This window comes from Epinephelus fuscoguttatus, linkage group LG14 (assembly GCF_011397635.1).
Source record: "Epinephelus fuscoguttatus linkage group LG14, E.fuscoguttatus.final_Chr_v1".
In the NCBI taxonomy this organism is placed as follows: Eukaryota; Metazoa; Chordata; class Actinopteri; order Perciformes; family Serranidae; genus Epinephelus; species Epinephelus fuscoguttatus.
Window position 1 is genome coordinate 14349404 of NC_064765.1, and position 18551 is coordinate 14367954.

Below are 18551 nucleotides of genomic sequence, written 5' to 3' on the forward strand. Positions count from 1 at the left end.
CATGTATCCAAACCTTCAGACAAACCACTTCATCCGGGACACTAGCACAGAGCTGCAGCACCGAGAATCACAAACCTGCTCCGCATGTCTGCAACAGCCGCAGCTTCAAACTTTGTCGTCTCTGCTCTTTTTAAAGTAGTGCATATTTCTCCGTGTTGACCCCTGGAGGAGTCTCGTGTTGCCCTTGTGATAACTGACGGGCATCTGAATCGGGGGTTTGTTCAATGAGCGCTGTCTGAAGAAGGAAAACAACAGTGCTTCAGATAAAATCGATGTTCGAAACAGTGTAAATAGACAGAAAAATGATTGCTAAGTAACGATCAAGCAGAGATGAACACTGAACTGCAAACACAGCTTTGGGAAATCAAAAAGTTTCAAGCACTTTTTCAATGGTCGACTTTAACGTTTCTGTGTATTGTCAGTTTGGAGAGCTCCCTGCTTCAGAAAAAAACTTAGTTGATCCAAAAACCATCGAAAAACTTTTTATAACTCGGAGGCATATTGTTTTTGGGTTGTCTGCCTGTCTGTCTCATTCTCCTGAACCTGATATCTCAAGACGGCCTTGAGGAAATTTCATAGAATTTGGCACAAACGTCCACTTGGACTATCCACCTTATTCCAAGTCCCCATGATACCTTGCGTGAATTATGTGTGCAACTTCCAGCTTTGAACCGAAACCGGCGATTTCCAATGGTAACAGTTTGTTTACAGGTCTCTATTCTTCTTTCCAAGAGCAATTGGGAAATAAAACGTGGAACACACCACCTGTTTTAGCTCAAACGGTATTACGTGATCATACTTCTGCCATCTCTGACAGCCATCTCAAAGAATTGATTTTTTTCCCTTTCTACCGAGATATTGGGCCTGTTTTCTCTATGGGTCCCCCACCTCATACTGCATGCAGTATCTATATTTACGCCCCTGCCTCACATCCATCTCATTCTCGTAAACACCATATCTCAAGACGGCCGTAAGGTTAGTCCTCAAATTTGGCACAAACATCCACGTAGACTCAAGGATGAACTGGTTAGAATTTGATGGTCAAAGGTGAAGGTCAGTGTGACCTCAAAAACACTTTTGTCCATAACCTGAGAATTCATACATTAATTATGACAAAACTTCACACAAATGTCTAATAGGATATAATGATGCAGTGAAACCTTTTTGTATCTAAAAGGTCAAAGGTCAGTTTCACTGTTTCATCATAATATTCTGCAAAACACTTTTTCTGGCTGTTATTCAACATCATATCTCAGGAACAGAAGGGGAAACATTTGGTCAGATACTGATCTGGTGACACTAATGTTGAAATTGTGCTGATTGTACAGATCTTCTGTGTTGCCTGGCTTCTTTGCAGAAACATTCATGTATGAAGCATCATCAATTGTCATGGCTACATTTGAGTCTTGACGTGGGCAAAGGTTTACAAGCATCAGGCGGTAATTTGATAATCTTGTTATATTACCATTTAGATTTAAGATTCAGGTCCCGTTTATACGACAAAGATTTCAACTGAAAACAGTTAACTTTAGTTGGTGTTTTGGTGCCTGAAAATGCAATGTTTTGAAAACAGGTTTCTTTGGAAACGGCACTGTGACCGTTGTCATGTAAACTTGCAATATGCAGTTCCTCTGAAAACGGAGGCTTTTCGCACATGCGCATTATGCTTCCAGTCACTAGGCATGTGCGAGAAAGTCTACCATCACAACAACAACGGCAGACTCCCGAGCTCTGCTTGTGCTGCTCACCCTATTGAATTTATCAACGCTTCCCCGTCATAGTGTAGATTTACTGTAGCAACTCCACCTCGTCATCCGTCCAGACAAACATTCGTGCAGTTGTCATTTTGTTATAACATCGCCGCTCTGTAGAAGGAAGCGTAAGCGTCACACCGCCAACTACTGGCCTGGCATGTATACTGCAGTGTTTTTGGTCATTTTTGTGGATCCGTGTGCATGAAGATTGTTATCAAAACATTGTCGTCTAAACGCGGAACTTTTCTGTTTTTAGTCAATCGTTTTCGTGTAAACATGGCCTTAGATTAAACGGAGCTATATATACATGTAGAACATTACTATAGTAGCAAACAACTATGTGCTGCATAAATAGTGGAGTAATGGCGTCCTGGGTGGAGAATGAAGTCACACTACCTTGATTATACAGGCCTGATGGGCTACCAGGCCAATGGGAGCCGAGGCAAGTGTCTGTGGTGAGTTCACACGTCTGTAATAACAGCAGGACAGTCGAAAGTCTGTTATCTAAACTTCTTTAGTCGGTTAATCAGGTGACATCTAGATAACATTGTCAGTAGGCTACAGGTTACAAACACAGTCGGTTGTGACCAACATGCTTGCGTGCTGTCAAAGAATGAGAATGAAATTTGGTTTGTCAGTTGGTAGAAGGATGAGTGCTTAGTTACAATTATAGATATACTCTGAATGTCGTTTACAGCTACTTTAAGGTTATAGATTTGTAGAATAAACATATAATTTTATTATAGATTTAAACTAGTTTACAAAAACAGAAAACCATGATCAAGGTAGGTTTGCCTTTTTGGGGACAAGCGACTAGCGGAGGTCTCTTCTGCTCATATGAAGCAAGGATAAATCACACACAAGACTTACAATGCTATTTTTGTGGAGGCTTTATTGTCTTCACAATTTATTGTTTCTTATTTGTGAAATCAAAGTAAATTAAAGCTTTGTTTTCACTGAGGGAAATGGTTTCAGCTTACAGAAATAGACAGGAGGTCTGCGTTGTTGCGTCATGTAGTTACATTTCTGGGGAGGTGCACGTCAGGCTACAGCATAGGGTATAGCGTCAAAGTATAAATCCCACTTAAGCTGTTAACATGCACCTTATATACTAGGCTTGAGCTGAATACTTGGGTAAAACGAGTATCCGGTGCAATAGACAGGAGGTCTGCAATGTGTAGTTACATTTCTGGGGAGGTGCACGTCAGGCGTAGGGTATGGCGTTGGCTCTACGTCGACACGGAGGTATAAATCCCACTTCAGAACATTTTTAGATAAAGTGCAGGCACACTTCCCATCTGTGCGCAAGACTCTTCCTTCAGAGCTGCTATAAATATTAAAGTTTTAGCAAGAATTAACGTGTTTGCCAAGTTCTGAGCATATGACTGGATGAATGAGATTGGAATTATTGTGGGGGGTTTTTATTATTAGTGTTAAACAGGGACCCCCCTTTACTTCAGTCCATCAAGAATTATCTTTGTTTTTGATTATTTGCTCTTCGTGGAAATGTGAGAAAAGTTTTCCTCACAAATTCAGCGTATCACAGGGTGAGTAACTGACATACAAATTATCATTTGGGAGATGAAGCATTCTTTTAATACACCAAGAGTTGTTAGCGGACTGTGAATGGCAACATTGCCACGGTCACTTGAGAACACACCGCTCTCAATCTCAGAAGGTGACAGAAAAACAGCATCTGAAATTACTCTACTAGTTGAAAGAAAATAACATCTGTAGACTGTCTGCGCAGCCAATTATACCACCGCACACTCATGTTTGTGTCTCTGATAAAAAATAGAAAAAAAGGTCTTGTAACTGTTCAAACGTTTTCAAGAGGACACGCAATCTGGATCCAATTTGACATCCAAGTCAACATATGTTTCTGTCGCGAGCTTTCAGGTCAAATGTAAATAAAAGACTGTGAGCTCTTATGTTGTGAATTCTTCACACAAAAGGAAAGGAAGAAAGAAAAGTGCCACATTTATGGATCCATACCAAATGTACGACTTATGCTTCTGTGGTGTTGCCTTCATGTGTAGGTGAAGTCTTAGAAAAATAATTCCCATTTCAACACTGTCAGAAATTCCAGTCCTTTGTTGGGATATAGTAGCTAAGCATTATCTGTTAAAATCACCACATTATCCAATTACAATAAACACTTTATTTTGGCGTGTAAACATCCCAGTCCTTTCATTTTTGGTTCTGGCTGTTGCATCAGTTGGACACTGATAGGACAGTTATTTTCACAGCACAAGATGATTTTAGGAGAGATTGTGCTAAAATCTGGAGTGAACAGGGGAGAGCCCACAGCAGAAAAGAATCAGGGACATAAAAGGCAAATTAAGAGAAACTAAACATGTGAAAAGTAGTCTTACTTTTATTAAGCTTTCAAATTGTTTATTCGAGTAAGTACGTTATTTTTCTAGGCCTGAAATTTATATGGATTTTTGGATGGATTCTACCAAAATGAGGATTTGACGTTGTGAACAGATGTTACGCTTATGATACTCGTACTCGTAAAAAGTAGGTTATATGTGCATTATATTCACCGGATACTTGTTTTATCAAAGTATTCGGATCAAGCCTAGTATATAAGGTGCATGTTAACAACTCAAGCAGGATTTATACTTCAACGCCATACCTACCCCGTAACCAGATGTGCACCTCCCCAGAAATGTAACTACGTGTCTCGGTGATGCAGACCTCCGGTCTATTTCTGTAAGCTGAAACCATTTCCCTCAGTGGAAATGAAGCTTTTATTTACTTTAATTTCGCAGATAAGAAACAATACATTGTGAAGACAATAAAGCCTCCACAAAAATAGCATTTTAAGTCTTGTGTGTGATTTATCCTGGCTTCATATGAGTAGAAGAAATCTCTGCTAGTCGCTAGGCTAATTTACAAAATGTAAAATGCCATAGGCTTGTGCTAATAACGTTAGCATGTTGTATTTATTTGGAAAACGTTTTTAGTGTAAGACAGTTGTTTTGTCGGTGAACCTTGTGAGATGTAATGGAGCCAAATTTTGTAACGTTACCTTTGTTAAATGTTGCTGTTGTCCCTGGCTTCATTTGAGAAGAGGAAAAGTAAGCTAGCTGCTAGGCTAATGTATACAATGTAAAATGCCATTGGCTTGTGCTAAAAACATTAGCATGTTGTATTTGTGGGGAAAATGTGTCCAGATAAAGACAAATTCTTTGTCTGTGAATGTTGCGAGTTAAAGTGAAGCTGGTTTGTGTACTTGTGTTTGAAATTGTCTCTATCAAGACATGTTTAATGTGTGTTTTGGGTGTGTTTTGAATCAACTTAACTTAACAGCACTTTATAGAAACCCCAACGCAGACCAATGTTTTGGAGAGGTAACTGCAGAGTGACACGACTGAATAAAAGAGACTTGGATTACACTGCATGAGTTGTGTGAGAGTGTGTAAACTTGTGCACTGGTGTGACGTTTTGACAACATGTTATGTGTGCGACCCACTGTGGGAGATTTAAAAAGTAGCTGTTAGCAATTAGCAGCTAACTCAAAGTAGAACAACAGTGGCTGTAAATGTCTGCAAATTAGGAAAACAGTGGGAATCGGGAGCTCCTTACCCTCCGAGCAGAGGACGAAATGAGCCACCACATAACAGGGATGGTAAATGACCATCGTTGATTAGAAAGCAATGTCATGCCTCTTTTGAATCTGATGCGTATGTTATACGCATGTCACACTAGAGGCTGACGCTGATTTGTTATATGCCTCGTCCATCATGCCTCTTTTGAATCCGAAAAGCTGCAATGCAGGTTATAATCACACACTAGAATGATGCCACCATTGTAAAAATGCAAAGCTAGCATAAAGAAGGGACTTTGTAGCGGCTGTGTAGTGCGACCTCTGTGTAAGAAGGGCTAAAGAGTTGTGAAAACCCTGTGCTGTGACGTTTCTTTGGCACCAAAAAAGGAAAGTAAGAAGCAGTGATTTTACATTGATACAACCTAACTTCTGATGAAACTTTTACATTTTGATTGAACAAGATGCGTTTTATGTTGTAAGCGTATGAGGTGCAATCAAGGCTAGCTGTTCCCCTCTACTTCCACTCTTTTTACTAAGCTAAGCTAATTGCCTCCAGGCTCTAGCTCCATATTTGACACATGGACAAGAGAGGGATAACAACCTGTCAATCTTCTAATGTAACTCTCTTCAGAAACACGAGTAAGCCTATTCCCCAAATTGTTGAACTGCTCCTTTAATGACATGCCGTACATTTGTACAATTCCAGGGAAAATTATCTCTAGCAGAGTTAAACGGCCGTGTTTTTCCAAACTCAGATGAGCTGTCATTTTCCAAAAAGGCCCCTGCAGCTGACTAAGGTGTAAGGTCATTAACTTACATGTTACGCTGTCAGACGCTTACAGTGTGTGTGTGTGTGTGTGTGTGTGTGTGTGTGTGTGTTTTTATGTGTCAGTCCCTAAAGGCATGTCGCTGTCAACCCTGAGAACTTGTGTGTCTGACTGTAAGTCCGCAGTCCTGCCCTGTCAGAAATAGGCCGGGTTAGGTTAGAAATTGTTTCATAAGCTTAGACTGACCTCTTTCCTCTCTGCTTCTCCCCCCTCCGCCACCCCCACCTCCCCACCTCCACCCCTTCTCCCCCTCTTTTTCTCTTGGTGTCGCTGTCTCCCTCTCACCCAAACATCAAAACAGACGATACACAAATACTTTCACCTGAAAAGTCGACTTTCTCGCACTGTTTTCTCTTCACCGTGCCACATCCCAACTTCTTCCTCAACTCCCTCGTTCTTCATTTTTAATCTCTCAGAAAAGTCTCCGTTCTCATTAATATTTCCTGCATTCTGTTTTCTGATAGCTTTGTGCTCCAAGAGTAATATCCTCCCTGCTAATCTGACTCAGGGAGGTGACTGAAATACTTGAACGTATATGACACCACAGTGTGTGTTGTGAAAACCAGCGTGCACGTCCTGTATGTGCAGGTGTGGGTGCACAAATCTGTGTGTGTGTGAGTCTCTGTCCATGCGTGCAGTTGCCGGTCTGCATGTGCATTTGCGTGTGTGTGTGTGAGCATGTAATTGCATGCATGTGTCTCCGTGTTTGTCTCCGTCTACCATTTGACTGCCATCTGAATCTGTGGCACGTACAGCAGAGCAACGAAACAGCAGATAGACAGACAGGAGGGAGGAAGAAAAGGGAACAGGAGGGGTGAGAAGGAGTGAAGAAGTAGAGAGGAGAACAAGTGAGGAGGAGGAGGAGGAGGAGGGGGAAGAGCTGAGGACAGAGAGCAGAGGAAGAGAGACAGGCAGAGAGATGGTGAGCATGAGAGAGTTAGACAAATAGAGATACAGAGAGAGAGAGACAGGCTCAGAGGAGGAGGAGGAGGAGGTGGGGGTGGGGGGGCATCAGCATACAGAGGCAGTCTGTGGTCTTCCAAGCAGCAGCAGCAGCAGCAGCAGCAGTAAAAATAGGGGAGAAGAAAAACAATGATGGCTTGAAAGATTAAATTCCTGTTGGAATAGGAAGTGCAGAGAGAGGGAAGGGCAGAGGCTGAGGGAGGCGATGGGAGCACTGGGTGCTGCCCGGGTGAAGGTGCTGGGTTTAGTGCATATTGTTTAAAGGAACAATCCACACTTAAATGCTCAGACACAGTCAGAAAGAACAACTGGTGAGGAAGGATGGTTACTGGCTATCAAAGCTACTATAGAGCCTGGAAGTAGACACACAGACATAATAATTCTTAAAGGGTCAGTTCATCCAAATCCTAATAAAGAATAAAAAAAAGCATATTTCTTCACTTACAGCTGGTGGTATTCTGCCCTGCAGATAGCTATGAGTCATCTAAATGTTGCACCACCACCCATGGACTGATTATGAGACAGTAGGGCCCTGGGCACAGATATGCAACTCTCCTACACAGGAGCAAGACACATTGGCTTTATGTTGGTTTGGCGTCTCTTTGTAGTCATTTGTAGTCTTTTTGTGGTTTTGTGTCTCCTTATGGTTGTTTTGTGTCTTTGAGGCAATTTTGTGTTTTTTTTCAATCATTTTGCATCTCTTTGAAGTCATTTGTGTCTCTTAAGTCATTTTGTGTTTCCTTGTGGTTGTTTGGTGTCTCTTTGAGGTCATTTTGTGTCTCCTTGTGGTTGTTTGGTGTCTCTTTGAGGTCATTTTGTGTTTCCTCGTGGTTGTTTGGTGTCTCTTTGTACTCATTTTGTCTCTTTGAGGTAATTTTGTGTTTTGGGTTGTTTTGTGTCTATATGAGGTAATTTAGTGTCTTTTTGAGTTGTTGTGTGTCTCTTTGTACTCAGTTTGTGTCTTTTTGTGGTTGTTTTGTCTCTTTGAGGTAATTTTGTATCTTTTTTTAAATAATTTTGTGTCTCCTTGTGGTTGTTTTGCATCTCCTTGAGGTAATTTTGTGTCTCTCTGTACTCATTTTATGTCTCCTCGAGGTTGTTTTGTCTCTTTGAGGTAATTTTGTATCTTTTTTAAATCATTTGCTGTCTCTTTGACATCATTTTGAGACAAAAAATTACCTCAGAGACACAAAACATGTCTCTGAGGTAATTTTTTGTCTCCTTGTGGTTGTTTTGCATCTCTTTGAGCTAATCTTATGTCTTTTGTGTCTCTTTGAAGTCACCTTTTGTCTCCTTGTGGTTGTTTTGTCTCTGAGGTAATTTTGTATCTTTTTAAAAAAAAAAAAAAAATCATTTTGTGTCTTTTTGAAGTAATTTTTCTGTCTCCTTGTGCATGTTTTGTGTCTCTATGAGGTAATTTAGTGTCTTTTTGGGGTTGTTTTGCATCTCTTTTTTACTCATTTTGTGTCTGTTTGTGGTTATTTTGTGTCTCTATGAGGTAATTTTGTGTCTTTTTTTTAATCATTTTGTGTCTCTTAAGTAATTTTTGTCTCCTTTGATTGGTCTGTGTCTTTTTGAGATAATTTTGTGTCTTTTTTTTATTGTTGTGGGTCTCTGAAGTCATTTTGTTTCTCTTTGTGGTTGTTTTGTGTCTCCTTTCTCCTAATTTTGTGTCTTTGTTAAACATTTTGTGTCTCTGAGGTAATTTTGTGTATTTTTCTAACCATTAAGTGTCTCTTTGAAGGCATTTTTTGTCTCCATGTTGATTATTTTGTGTCTCTTTTCTTACTAATTTTTTTACTTTTCATGGACATTTTGTGTCTCCGGAAACATTTTGTTTCTCTTTGTGGTAATTGTGTGTCTCCTTGTTATTGTTTTGTGTCTCTTTGAGATAATTTTGTGTCTTTGTTAATTGTTCTGTCTTGTGCATTTTCTGCATCTCTTTAAGGTAATTTTGTCTCTTTGTGTTTGCTTTGTGTATTTTTGTCATCGTTTGGATGTCTTATTGAGGTAATACTGTGTCTCTTTGGTCATTTTGTGTGTCCTTGTGTTTTTTTGTTGTTGTTTTTTTCATTTCTATTAGGTAATTTTGTTCCTCCTTGTTGATGATTTGGGTATTTTTGTAGTTGTTTGGATGTCTTATTGAGGGTTGGTCAATTTGTGTCTCTTTGTGGTTGTTATGCCTGTCCTTGTAGCTGCTCTGTGTCTCTTTCCAGTTCCTTTGCATCACTTTGTGGTCTTTTTGTGGCCATTTGAAGTATCTTTCTGGTCAGTACACATTGATTTTAATGACATTTCCTAAGTGAAGGCCAGGGGTCCCTCCAACACTTTGGGCCCGTGGGCCCGTGCCTGGTTGGTCCATTCAGTAATCCATCAATGCCACCACCAATACAGTAGTTATAGTCAATATTTTTCACCAATATTTGACCTTCAGACAGGAAGAAGTCCACTGTAGAAGATGTAGAGATATTGTTTTCTCCAGTGACATTGCCCTCATTATATCATTTCACAACATACAGTATTTTGTGTTTTTAGTGAGGGACACACCTTGACTACCAAACCTGCTTTCATGCTTTTATTTTAAGACTACTGCCTTCTGCACGTGCACTGAATTCAACAAGTTCGGGCACGTGAACTTGAATGAATTTCCTGGGAAATGTAGTCATTTACTGACCTGACTCACAAGATGGTTTGTTACACAGAACCATCGGAAAAGCCGTCATTGGAAACTTTTTGGAAAAGGGTTGGCATTTTTAAAGAAAACTTGGCTGATGATTGGATTGTAAAATGCCTGATAAAGATCTCTGTTAGATGGAAACACTGCACAATTAAAACAACTGGGAGCTTTTAATGCAGTATGTGGATCTCCTGTCTGGTTCAGGTGATTACATGAACCATCTGTCAATCATCTTGTTTTCAACCAGTCTTAATTATAACCAAGCAGACCACATGACGTTCGTCACTGCCAGTGAAGCCAGTTGGTTAATCAAACTCTTGCCGAAGCCAGTTGGGAAAAGAGCGAAAACATCTTTTCCATTGAGAAAAGCCTTTAACGTTCTTTCCTCTTCTTTCATTGAACAAACAGTCGCCTGCACATGTCGACTCGTTACACATACTTAAACCACGCCCGTAGCAACCGGTAGCTCCCCACAGGATGCCGATTGGTCTGATCCACTTGTGGTTTGGACACATATGAACTACTTGAAACCTGACAAGATGGATTCTTGCGTGATCTCATGAGAATCAAGTTGACCTGAAATGTAAGGAAATTACTAAATGAAGCACCACAGTGGTTCCGAACCTCTTGGGCTTGTCAAGATTGTGTATGTCTTGTGACTTATTCAACCAAAGAAAGATTTTTTTCAAATCTTCAATTTTAAAGACCTTCAGAGAACGTCTTATCCAGTCATTTGCAAGAAAAAAAAAAGAAAAGAAAGATCAGAGTACAGAGTGATTCGTCTCCTGCTGTTCTTTCTGAAGTTATTTCCATTTTTACCCTGTTATAGGGTTTTTGGAGAAGGAGTATTTCTTCATCTGAATTGAAGGTCTAAGGACGGAGGGTGTTGTATGCTGTACAGATTGTGAAGTCCCTTGAGGCAAAATGTGTGGCTTGTGATACTGGGCTGTATACATAGAATTGACTGGACTTGAGTAAACAATCAGAGAAAACCAACGTAAACTTGTGCAGCACCTTGTGGTTTCTGATGCTTCCTGTCCCATTAATCATCTCACAGACCCTCAGATTTATCTTGTGACTCTTTATGGAGTCCTGGGGCCTAGATGCAGAAAAGTATACCAACTGCTTGTCCTGTCTTAACTGAAGTTTCAAAGATAGGAAAAATCCTATCTTCCTATTACAGAGGCATTTCCTAAACACATGGCTTTGTCCTGTCCTATGTCAGACCTCCTTTCTTATCTTAATTTAACTTATACCAGTAATTGTAAATTTTATTCTTCAATCGGGATCGTCCTGTCAATGCCTGTGTCTTTGATTAGAATGCACCGATAATGGAAACCATAATATCAACGGCTCTCACTTGTCACTTGCTAGCTTGAGAAAAAGAACGCATGCGCTCAGTTTAAGCCACAAGGAGTCGGTGGCACTAATTGTGTTGGTTGAGGAGAAAAAGGAAGTTCAGGAAGCTTTCTTTTCAGTTATTTGGAGTGAGTATTAATTCAAACTAGTTCATCAATTAATTCATTATTGTTAGTTATAGAAATTTAAAGCATCGACATACAATTTGAGTAGCCTTTCAGTCATTATGTTGGTCCTCATGTTGTTCCCCAACTTCATTGTTGTTGCCATATAGAGTGCCAGACATATGATTGAATGAATGAATGAATGAATGAATGAATGATTTTATTTTGAGCAAAACAAAACAAACAAAACATCAACAGACATGCTCAAAGAGGAGTAGGACGAAGTGTACACTTATATTGTATAATCCTACCCCCTTCTCAATGATCATGTCTCAGTTGAAAAGAACATTGTCAACAACTATCCCAAACTTATTTACAACCATTAATATAGATAAATAAACAGTAATAATGATAACATAAATCCATCCCACACACTTTTCAACGTTGTACGAATCTCAAGGCAATTGAATCAAACGCAACTGGACTTGGTTTTGTCTTAGAAGACGTTTCACCTCTTATCCAAGAGGCTTCATTAGTTCATGCTTGTCTGACTAGGCTGGAACTAGTCTGACGAACTAGTCAGAAACAAATTTTTTGATACCAGAATTCCTAAATATCATCCTACACTGAGATCTAACAGGATTTCAGACTTAGGATGTTTTTGTAACGAGGTTCCTGACCTCTAGATTGGGAAACACTAAAATATCCTCTATCAGGGATACTCAACTTACATTACCCGGGGGCCACTTGTGCAAAATGACAGGAGGTCAGGGGCCAGTCAGCAGCCCTGCACATGTACACAGGGGCGTTTCTAGGATGTGAGGACATTTGGGGCTCAGAATGGATGTCTCTCAAAAACCAAAACAAGCTGTTTTGTTGCTTTTATATGTACTTGGGCACGTTAAGCTGCTTTCACATCGTTGTGCTGTAACTTGTAGCCTCCAGTCAGTCAAGGAGGAGGGTGGCAGAGGGGAAGGGGTTTCGAACATTGCAGTAGGAGTATGAAGCAGTTGCTGCCCACATGATTTTCTGTGCCGCACATAGTTCACTGTGTTGAACTCCTGGCACTAGCCACCTGGCTTTTGGACGATCAGATAGAAGGGGGCGGGTATCAAGGAAGCAGAAAGATAATGTTGGTGTCTGAATATCTGCAGTTGTACAACTCAGTGTTAGCAACTTGTAAGGACAACTAGAAGCATTTCCACCAAACTTAAGATGACTTGTAGCCTTAATTGTCCAAATACGTATCCAAATCTTTGGTCATTTTGGTGATTTTTCATTGTCTTGCTGCAGTTTGCCAGAGTTAACATGGCGCCAAGCTGGCTTGCTCTTCAGTCAGTGACGTTCACTGAAGCACCTGCCTGCCATCACAGCCCTGGACTGTAGTCGCAGCAGCTGCTTGGAACAGGCAACCATCTTACGGGTAGCCAACTTCAAAAAAACTTCAGCTTCAACTTTATTTTGTCCCAGGAGGCCAATAAAATCACGTAAAAAGGCACATATGAACACATAAGAATATACATGCGCAACATTCAGGGGGAGCCAAATACAGTGAGCTGAGCCAGTTGCCAGGATGGTTATGAATCATTGTATTTTCCCTGTGAATTAGAAAATGGTTTGGGGGTCACCCAGAACCCTAATGGGGGTCAGATTAGGCCCATGTCTGTATGTTGAGAATCCTATCCTCTCCTATATATTGACCCCAAAATAACACAGTAATAACAGAAAAATTTGCCTCACTACATGGAGAATATTCATTTTAATTTACTCTCAGCTGGTTTTATGGATAATGATTCCCCCAAATGCCAACACTGTTCTTACATCTTCTCATTTTCTGTAACAATGGTTTGGAATTTTGATTTACATTGACACGACACAAAGCAGATCTTTTATTTTATTTTATTACCCCTAACTCACAAAGGGAAAAGCCTGTTTTTACAAAAGAATATGGAGGGGGAGAAGGAAGGAAGTGATTGCTAAGTGCTGGAACAGGTCCCACATCTCTCTTAGAAGCCAATGAGCTCTGATAGAGAAATTCCAACAAACCGGCTGATTGGCGCTGCAAAGGATGCCATTCAATTAGAAATGAACATGTGAATGGAATGCTTCTGAGAGGGATCTGGAGTGATGAAAAATACAGGTTTGGCATGATTGAGCTCAAACCTGTTTGGGGGATTGCTCATGTGTGCCTTTGTGTATATGTGTGTGTGTGCACTCTCCCTGATAGGATAGGGGCTTCGTTAGGGTAATTACAGCTTTGCTATGTAAATAAGCCTGTCATAGAGGAGAGAGACACACCCACCTCTTTTTCAGACCCAATTAACCTAACTCCCCTGGAATTTACATAGCTAACAATCTACAGCACACACACACACACACACACACACACACACACAAAATCTGTTCCAGCACTACTGCATGCACACTTGTATACACTTTATTTAAGCGCAAATACACTTAAATGTGCATTTGTGTGTGCACCAAACTTTCTCTTCTCTCACAGAGCCATTCTTAGACATCAGGCAGCGCAGTGTGTGTGTGTGTGTGTGTGTGTGTGTGTGTGTGTGTGTGTGTGTGTGTGTGTGTGTAAACTTGTTCGATCCAGGTCGAGGCGGTAGACTACAGCCAGGTGATATCTGAATGCATAAGGCATCACCCCGGGCTAACTGGCTGCTGGAGCTGTGGTGAGCAGCATCTATCATCTCAGGCCGCTGATGAATGTCTGTCCTGAGTGGCTCTGTGGCATAGTGAGGGGAGCACAGAGTGCACGAAATGACTCATGGTGGAAGGAGAAGGGAGGAGGAGGAGGAGGAGGAGGAGGAGGGGAAGGAGTGGAGGGGGGATGAGGGAGAAGGGCGCAAGGGAGAGGAAAAGCAACGAGGTAGAGGATGAGAGAAAAGAGTGGGAGTGATGAAGAATGAGAATGTAGGAGATAAAGATGGAGAGAAAATCAGAATATACAATAAGACTGTAAGAATGGAAAGGATGGAGATCCATTGGGAAGAGTGAAGGTGCAGGAGGAGAGGAGGAAAGAGGTGAGGAGTCAGAAGAAGAAGGAAGAACGCAGGGTGGAGAAGCACGAGCGTAAGCAGGAACGGAAGCGGAGGAGAAGTGGGGAGGGATAGAGATGAAGGATGTTGGTGCACGAGGAAGAACAGAGGGAGATAGTGGCGAGAAGGCAGGAAAGTGGGTCAGAGGAGAGGACGATGATGTGGAAGAGAAGGAAGAAGAGAGTGATGAGGCGAGATGGAGAGAGAGATACCAGAGGGAGAAGCAGGAGAGGGATCATAATGGAAGTTTGGAGGGCAGCGTTGCCAGGTGCCGAACACCAAACAATAAACCAAAGAGTATGAATCTGCGCCGTGCTTCAGGACACACTGTGCATGTAAGCAAACTGGTTACAGGTACAACATGGACTTTGTGAACTACAGTCACAGAGAGTTTAAAAGAGGTTGTGAGAGTCTCATGAGAACTCAGTAGAGATGTGATTGCATTATGTAGGGCAGATCCAGTGTCAGTTAATATACCTGTTATACATTATTGACAGGGCACAGTGTACAAAGAATAATCAGGCTAAATGAGCTTCATGTGATTTCACTATTGTGTGTGTGTGTGTGTGTGTGTGTGTGTGTGTGTGTGTGTGTGTGTGGGGAGGGGGGGGGGCACAACTATAACCAGGTGTCCATCCAAATGTAGTGCAAATTTTAACAGAATTTCCAGAAAGCTGGCAAAAGAAAATGCAAATTAATGCGCGTCTTCATCCTCAGCCATGATATAAGTATTAGAAGTTGGTTCATTGAGACAAACAGCTTGTGCTGCTTCAGTTGGGTGCCACTGAAACAAAGGGCGTAGGTTTTGTTTCAACATTGGGGTGGATGTATATAAAATGGGAGTTTGGGGTCCTCCGCCAGAAAATTTGGAGCATCAAACATTTAATTTCTGACATTCTAGTGAATTTTTATGCTACAATTTTGCCTATTCTGCATCAATTTATGATGCACTGTTAATTTTGTCAAAATAAAAGTCCTCTGCTACCCTCATGTACTACTTCTTAAATATCGAGAGGGATGTGTCACTATTGCAGAGGAAGAGGGCACAGTTACATGCAACACATTCTCACTCCGACCTTGTCACATATTGACGTTTGGTCATGTACTTTCCACGTCAACATAATACGTGCAAGGTACCCTGGGTGCGTCAGTTGGTGACATTCTGGAACATCGTGTCAAGTTCTACCTGTTTCATGCATTGTCTTCTTTCAAAATACACTTCTGTTTTCACAGGAAATGTACTGTTTACATACAGTCTCTTTCAAAATAAATGCATGTGGTTAGGTTTAGGAAAAAAGAACAGGGTTTGGCTTTATAATCCTATAGGACGCCAACACTGCTCTCTCGGGTGACAGTCGGTGTTTGTTGGACCCATCCACTGCCCCTCCTGCCTGCCCCACTCGGACTTTCGCCGTCTTAACTTTCGTCCTTGTCCCGCAGCGTTTTCCCCTTTATCATGCTGACATTAAAGGACGCCTTTTTTCGTTGGTTTCTGATGCCACAAGCTGCCCAAGCGCTGGATTTTGATGACTTTGACTTCGAGTGAGACCAGGCTCGTACATGATGCAATTAGAGGAAGAAGAAGTGTGTGTGTGGAAGTGTGTTATATACACACACACAGGCCTGAAATACAAACACATGCACAAACAGGACCTATACATGCATTTCAGTCAGAAACACTTAAGTCAAAGAAAACTTTATTTCCATTTGCAGTATCATATTTGGTGGTATGGCTCTGTTCTGGGGCCTCTCTGCTTTTCCTTAGGTCTACACAGAAAGCTTCTTCCACGCACCTACATAGAAAGCATAAGGCAGAGAGAGCACACCTCTCTGCCCTTCCACACGCCTATGTAGAAAGCCTTAAGGCAGAGAGAGCACACCTCTCTGCCCTTCCACACGCCTATGTAGAAAGCCTTAAGGCGGAGAGAGCACACCTCTCTGCCCTTCCATGTGCAGACAAGGAAAGCCTGAGGCAGAGAGAGCACACCTCTCTGCCCTTCCACATGCAAACAAGGAAAGCCTGAGGCAGAGAACACACCTCTCTGCCCTTCCATGCGCCTACATGGAAAGCCTAAGGCAGAGAGAGCAGCAGCACAGACCCCCTTGAAACAGAACAGAGCCAGCATCAATGACAAACAGAAATGATATTGATAAGTCAGACACAGCATGAAAAGGAGGAGCTGGGGTGGAGGCGGGTTGCAAAGCAGCTTGAAGAGGAAGCAGCAACAGTAGGCATGCCAGAGCAGTTTAAATAGGGCGTCCTGAATGAGATTCGTCAATTGGTTGCATAGAAAGGAACCACAGAAAACCGGTCAAACCTCAAACGGTGGACAACGTGATGAAAATTTGGCATTTATGTTTGTTTTGTGTATTAAATTTATCACTCCACACACATCTGATGTTTTTGTCTGCCCCTGTTTTGGTTTCGTTTATTTACACTTTATTGCACTTTGTCTCATTTTGCTTTTATTAATACTTCAACTTTTCCACTTCAGCCAAGCGTAAAAAAGTTTGTTGCATTATTCGTTTTTTTCTGAATTTTCTGCATTTCCATTCCGATTTTTCATATCCAAATTGAGAATCCAAATAAAAACAGGTTGAGGAAATGCACTTAATGGTATGATGAATACAGTTATTATGTGTAACTGCCAACAACACTGTTGGAAGGGGGTATTGTTAGAGTAGATGGAGGAAAGATGGATGGACAGGAATGACGCAAGTGTACAAAACACTAACAACCTTATCTGCTCGTCTGCATTTGATAAAACAGGAAGCGGAGAGAAAGAGAAAGCACACAACGATGCTGCTTGTGTTTATTCTGTGCAAAGAAGGAAGAGCCAGTGTTCCCGGGATCATTGGGTTCTTGGATCAATACTGGTGCTATGATGAGACAGTGATAGAGTTTGTGGTCTAGAGCTTAAAAGATACCTACACCATCACTCTCTCTCATTCTCCTTCTCTCTGGGAGCTCACGAGCCGGCTAAATTTGAAGATGCATGTTGGACTCATTGTTTTGGCCTTCTGTCCACACTGTGATGTTTTCACACCTGAATATGAAGCTTTTTTGAAGGTGGTCTCCAGAGTGGATACATATGACAATGACGGCTCAACATTTTAGAGTGGATTGGGAAACCAGCTCTTAGAAATGACGGCATAAGGTGTGTGCCCACATAGAGTTTTTTTCCGCAGAAAAACGGTAGCAGGGTGTGGGGCTTTGTTTCCATGACTACAATATCTTGACACTAACGTTAGCTAGGTAGCTAACGTAACGTTACATTAAAAGAGGGCTGAATACACAGTTAACAATAAGCTTACAAAGAGTACAGTCATAAAAGCACAACACTCACTAGCAACATCGATCTGCTCCCACAAATGGACTTCTCTGTCTTCGTTATGACAATAACCTAGATAAAGAAGTGGCAGTGACATCACCAGCGCCTTTCTGAAAAGTTCACATATGTAGCCTGCCTGTTCTGACCCTTGAACCCTCACCAGGTTGACATGGAATCTGTGCCCACCAAATTCCAAAATTGCTGCAGATTTTCCACAGATTTTAAAAATAAATAAATATTGTCTATCACAGTGGTTCCCAACTTGTCTGGCCCGAGTCCATATTTGTCCTTGGTCATTAGTTCAAGGTCCACACAGTTTAATAGTTTGTCATACTTGTGACTGGCCATGTTGTTGAGCTACTTCGCTTGGTCTTATTTACACTCTCTACAGCATGAAACAGCATTTCAAAATAAAAGCTTGTGCTGGAAATTCACTACATGTCAAAATAAAGTGTGTTTTTTACAAACTTCATACGTTCACAAGTGACTTGATGTCCATTCAGAATGGACCTGTGACCCACTTTTGGACCATGACCCACCAGTTGGGAACCACTAAATTCCGTAGATTTTCATTCTTGATCACTGCTGAAAACTGTAAGAAAAAAAGCACAGAGGCGCAACAATGATCTGTTGAAATTCTATTAAGGTTTGGGGTGCCAGGTTGAGCAGGCTGTGTCCTTGTCGCAGCAGCAGCGGGTTCAATTCCAACCCATGGCTCCTTGCTGAATATCACCATACTCTCTTTCCCCCTTACACGCTAAAGCTGTCTTATCAATAAAGGCAAAAAAAAAAGACCATTAACAAGAGTCTTTCAAACACTATTCTATGCTGATTTAGTTTTCTGAAAACAGACATTTTATTCGGATAAAGATGAGGACATTTATCGTAATTTATTGTTTTGGCAGGAAGATAAATACTAAAAAAATTGT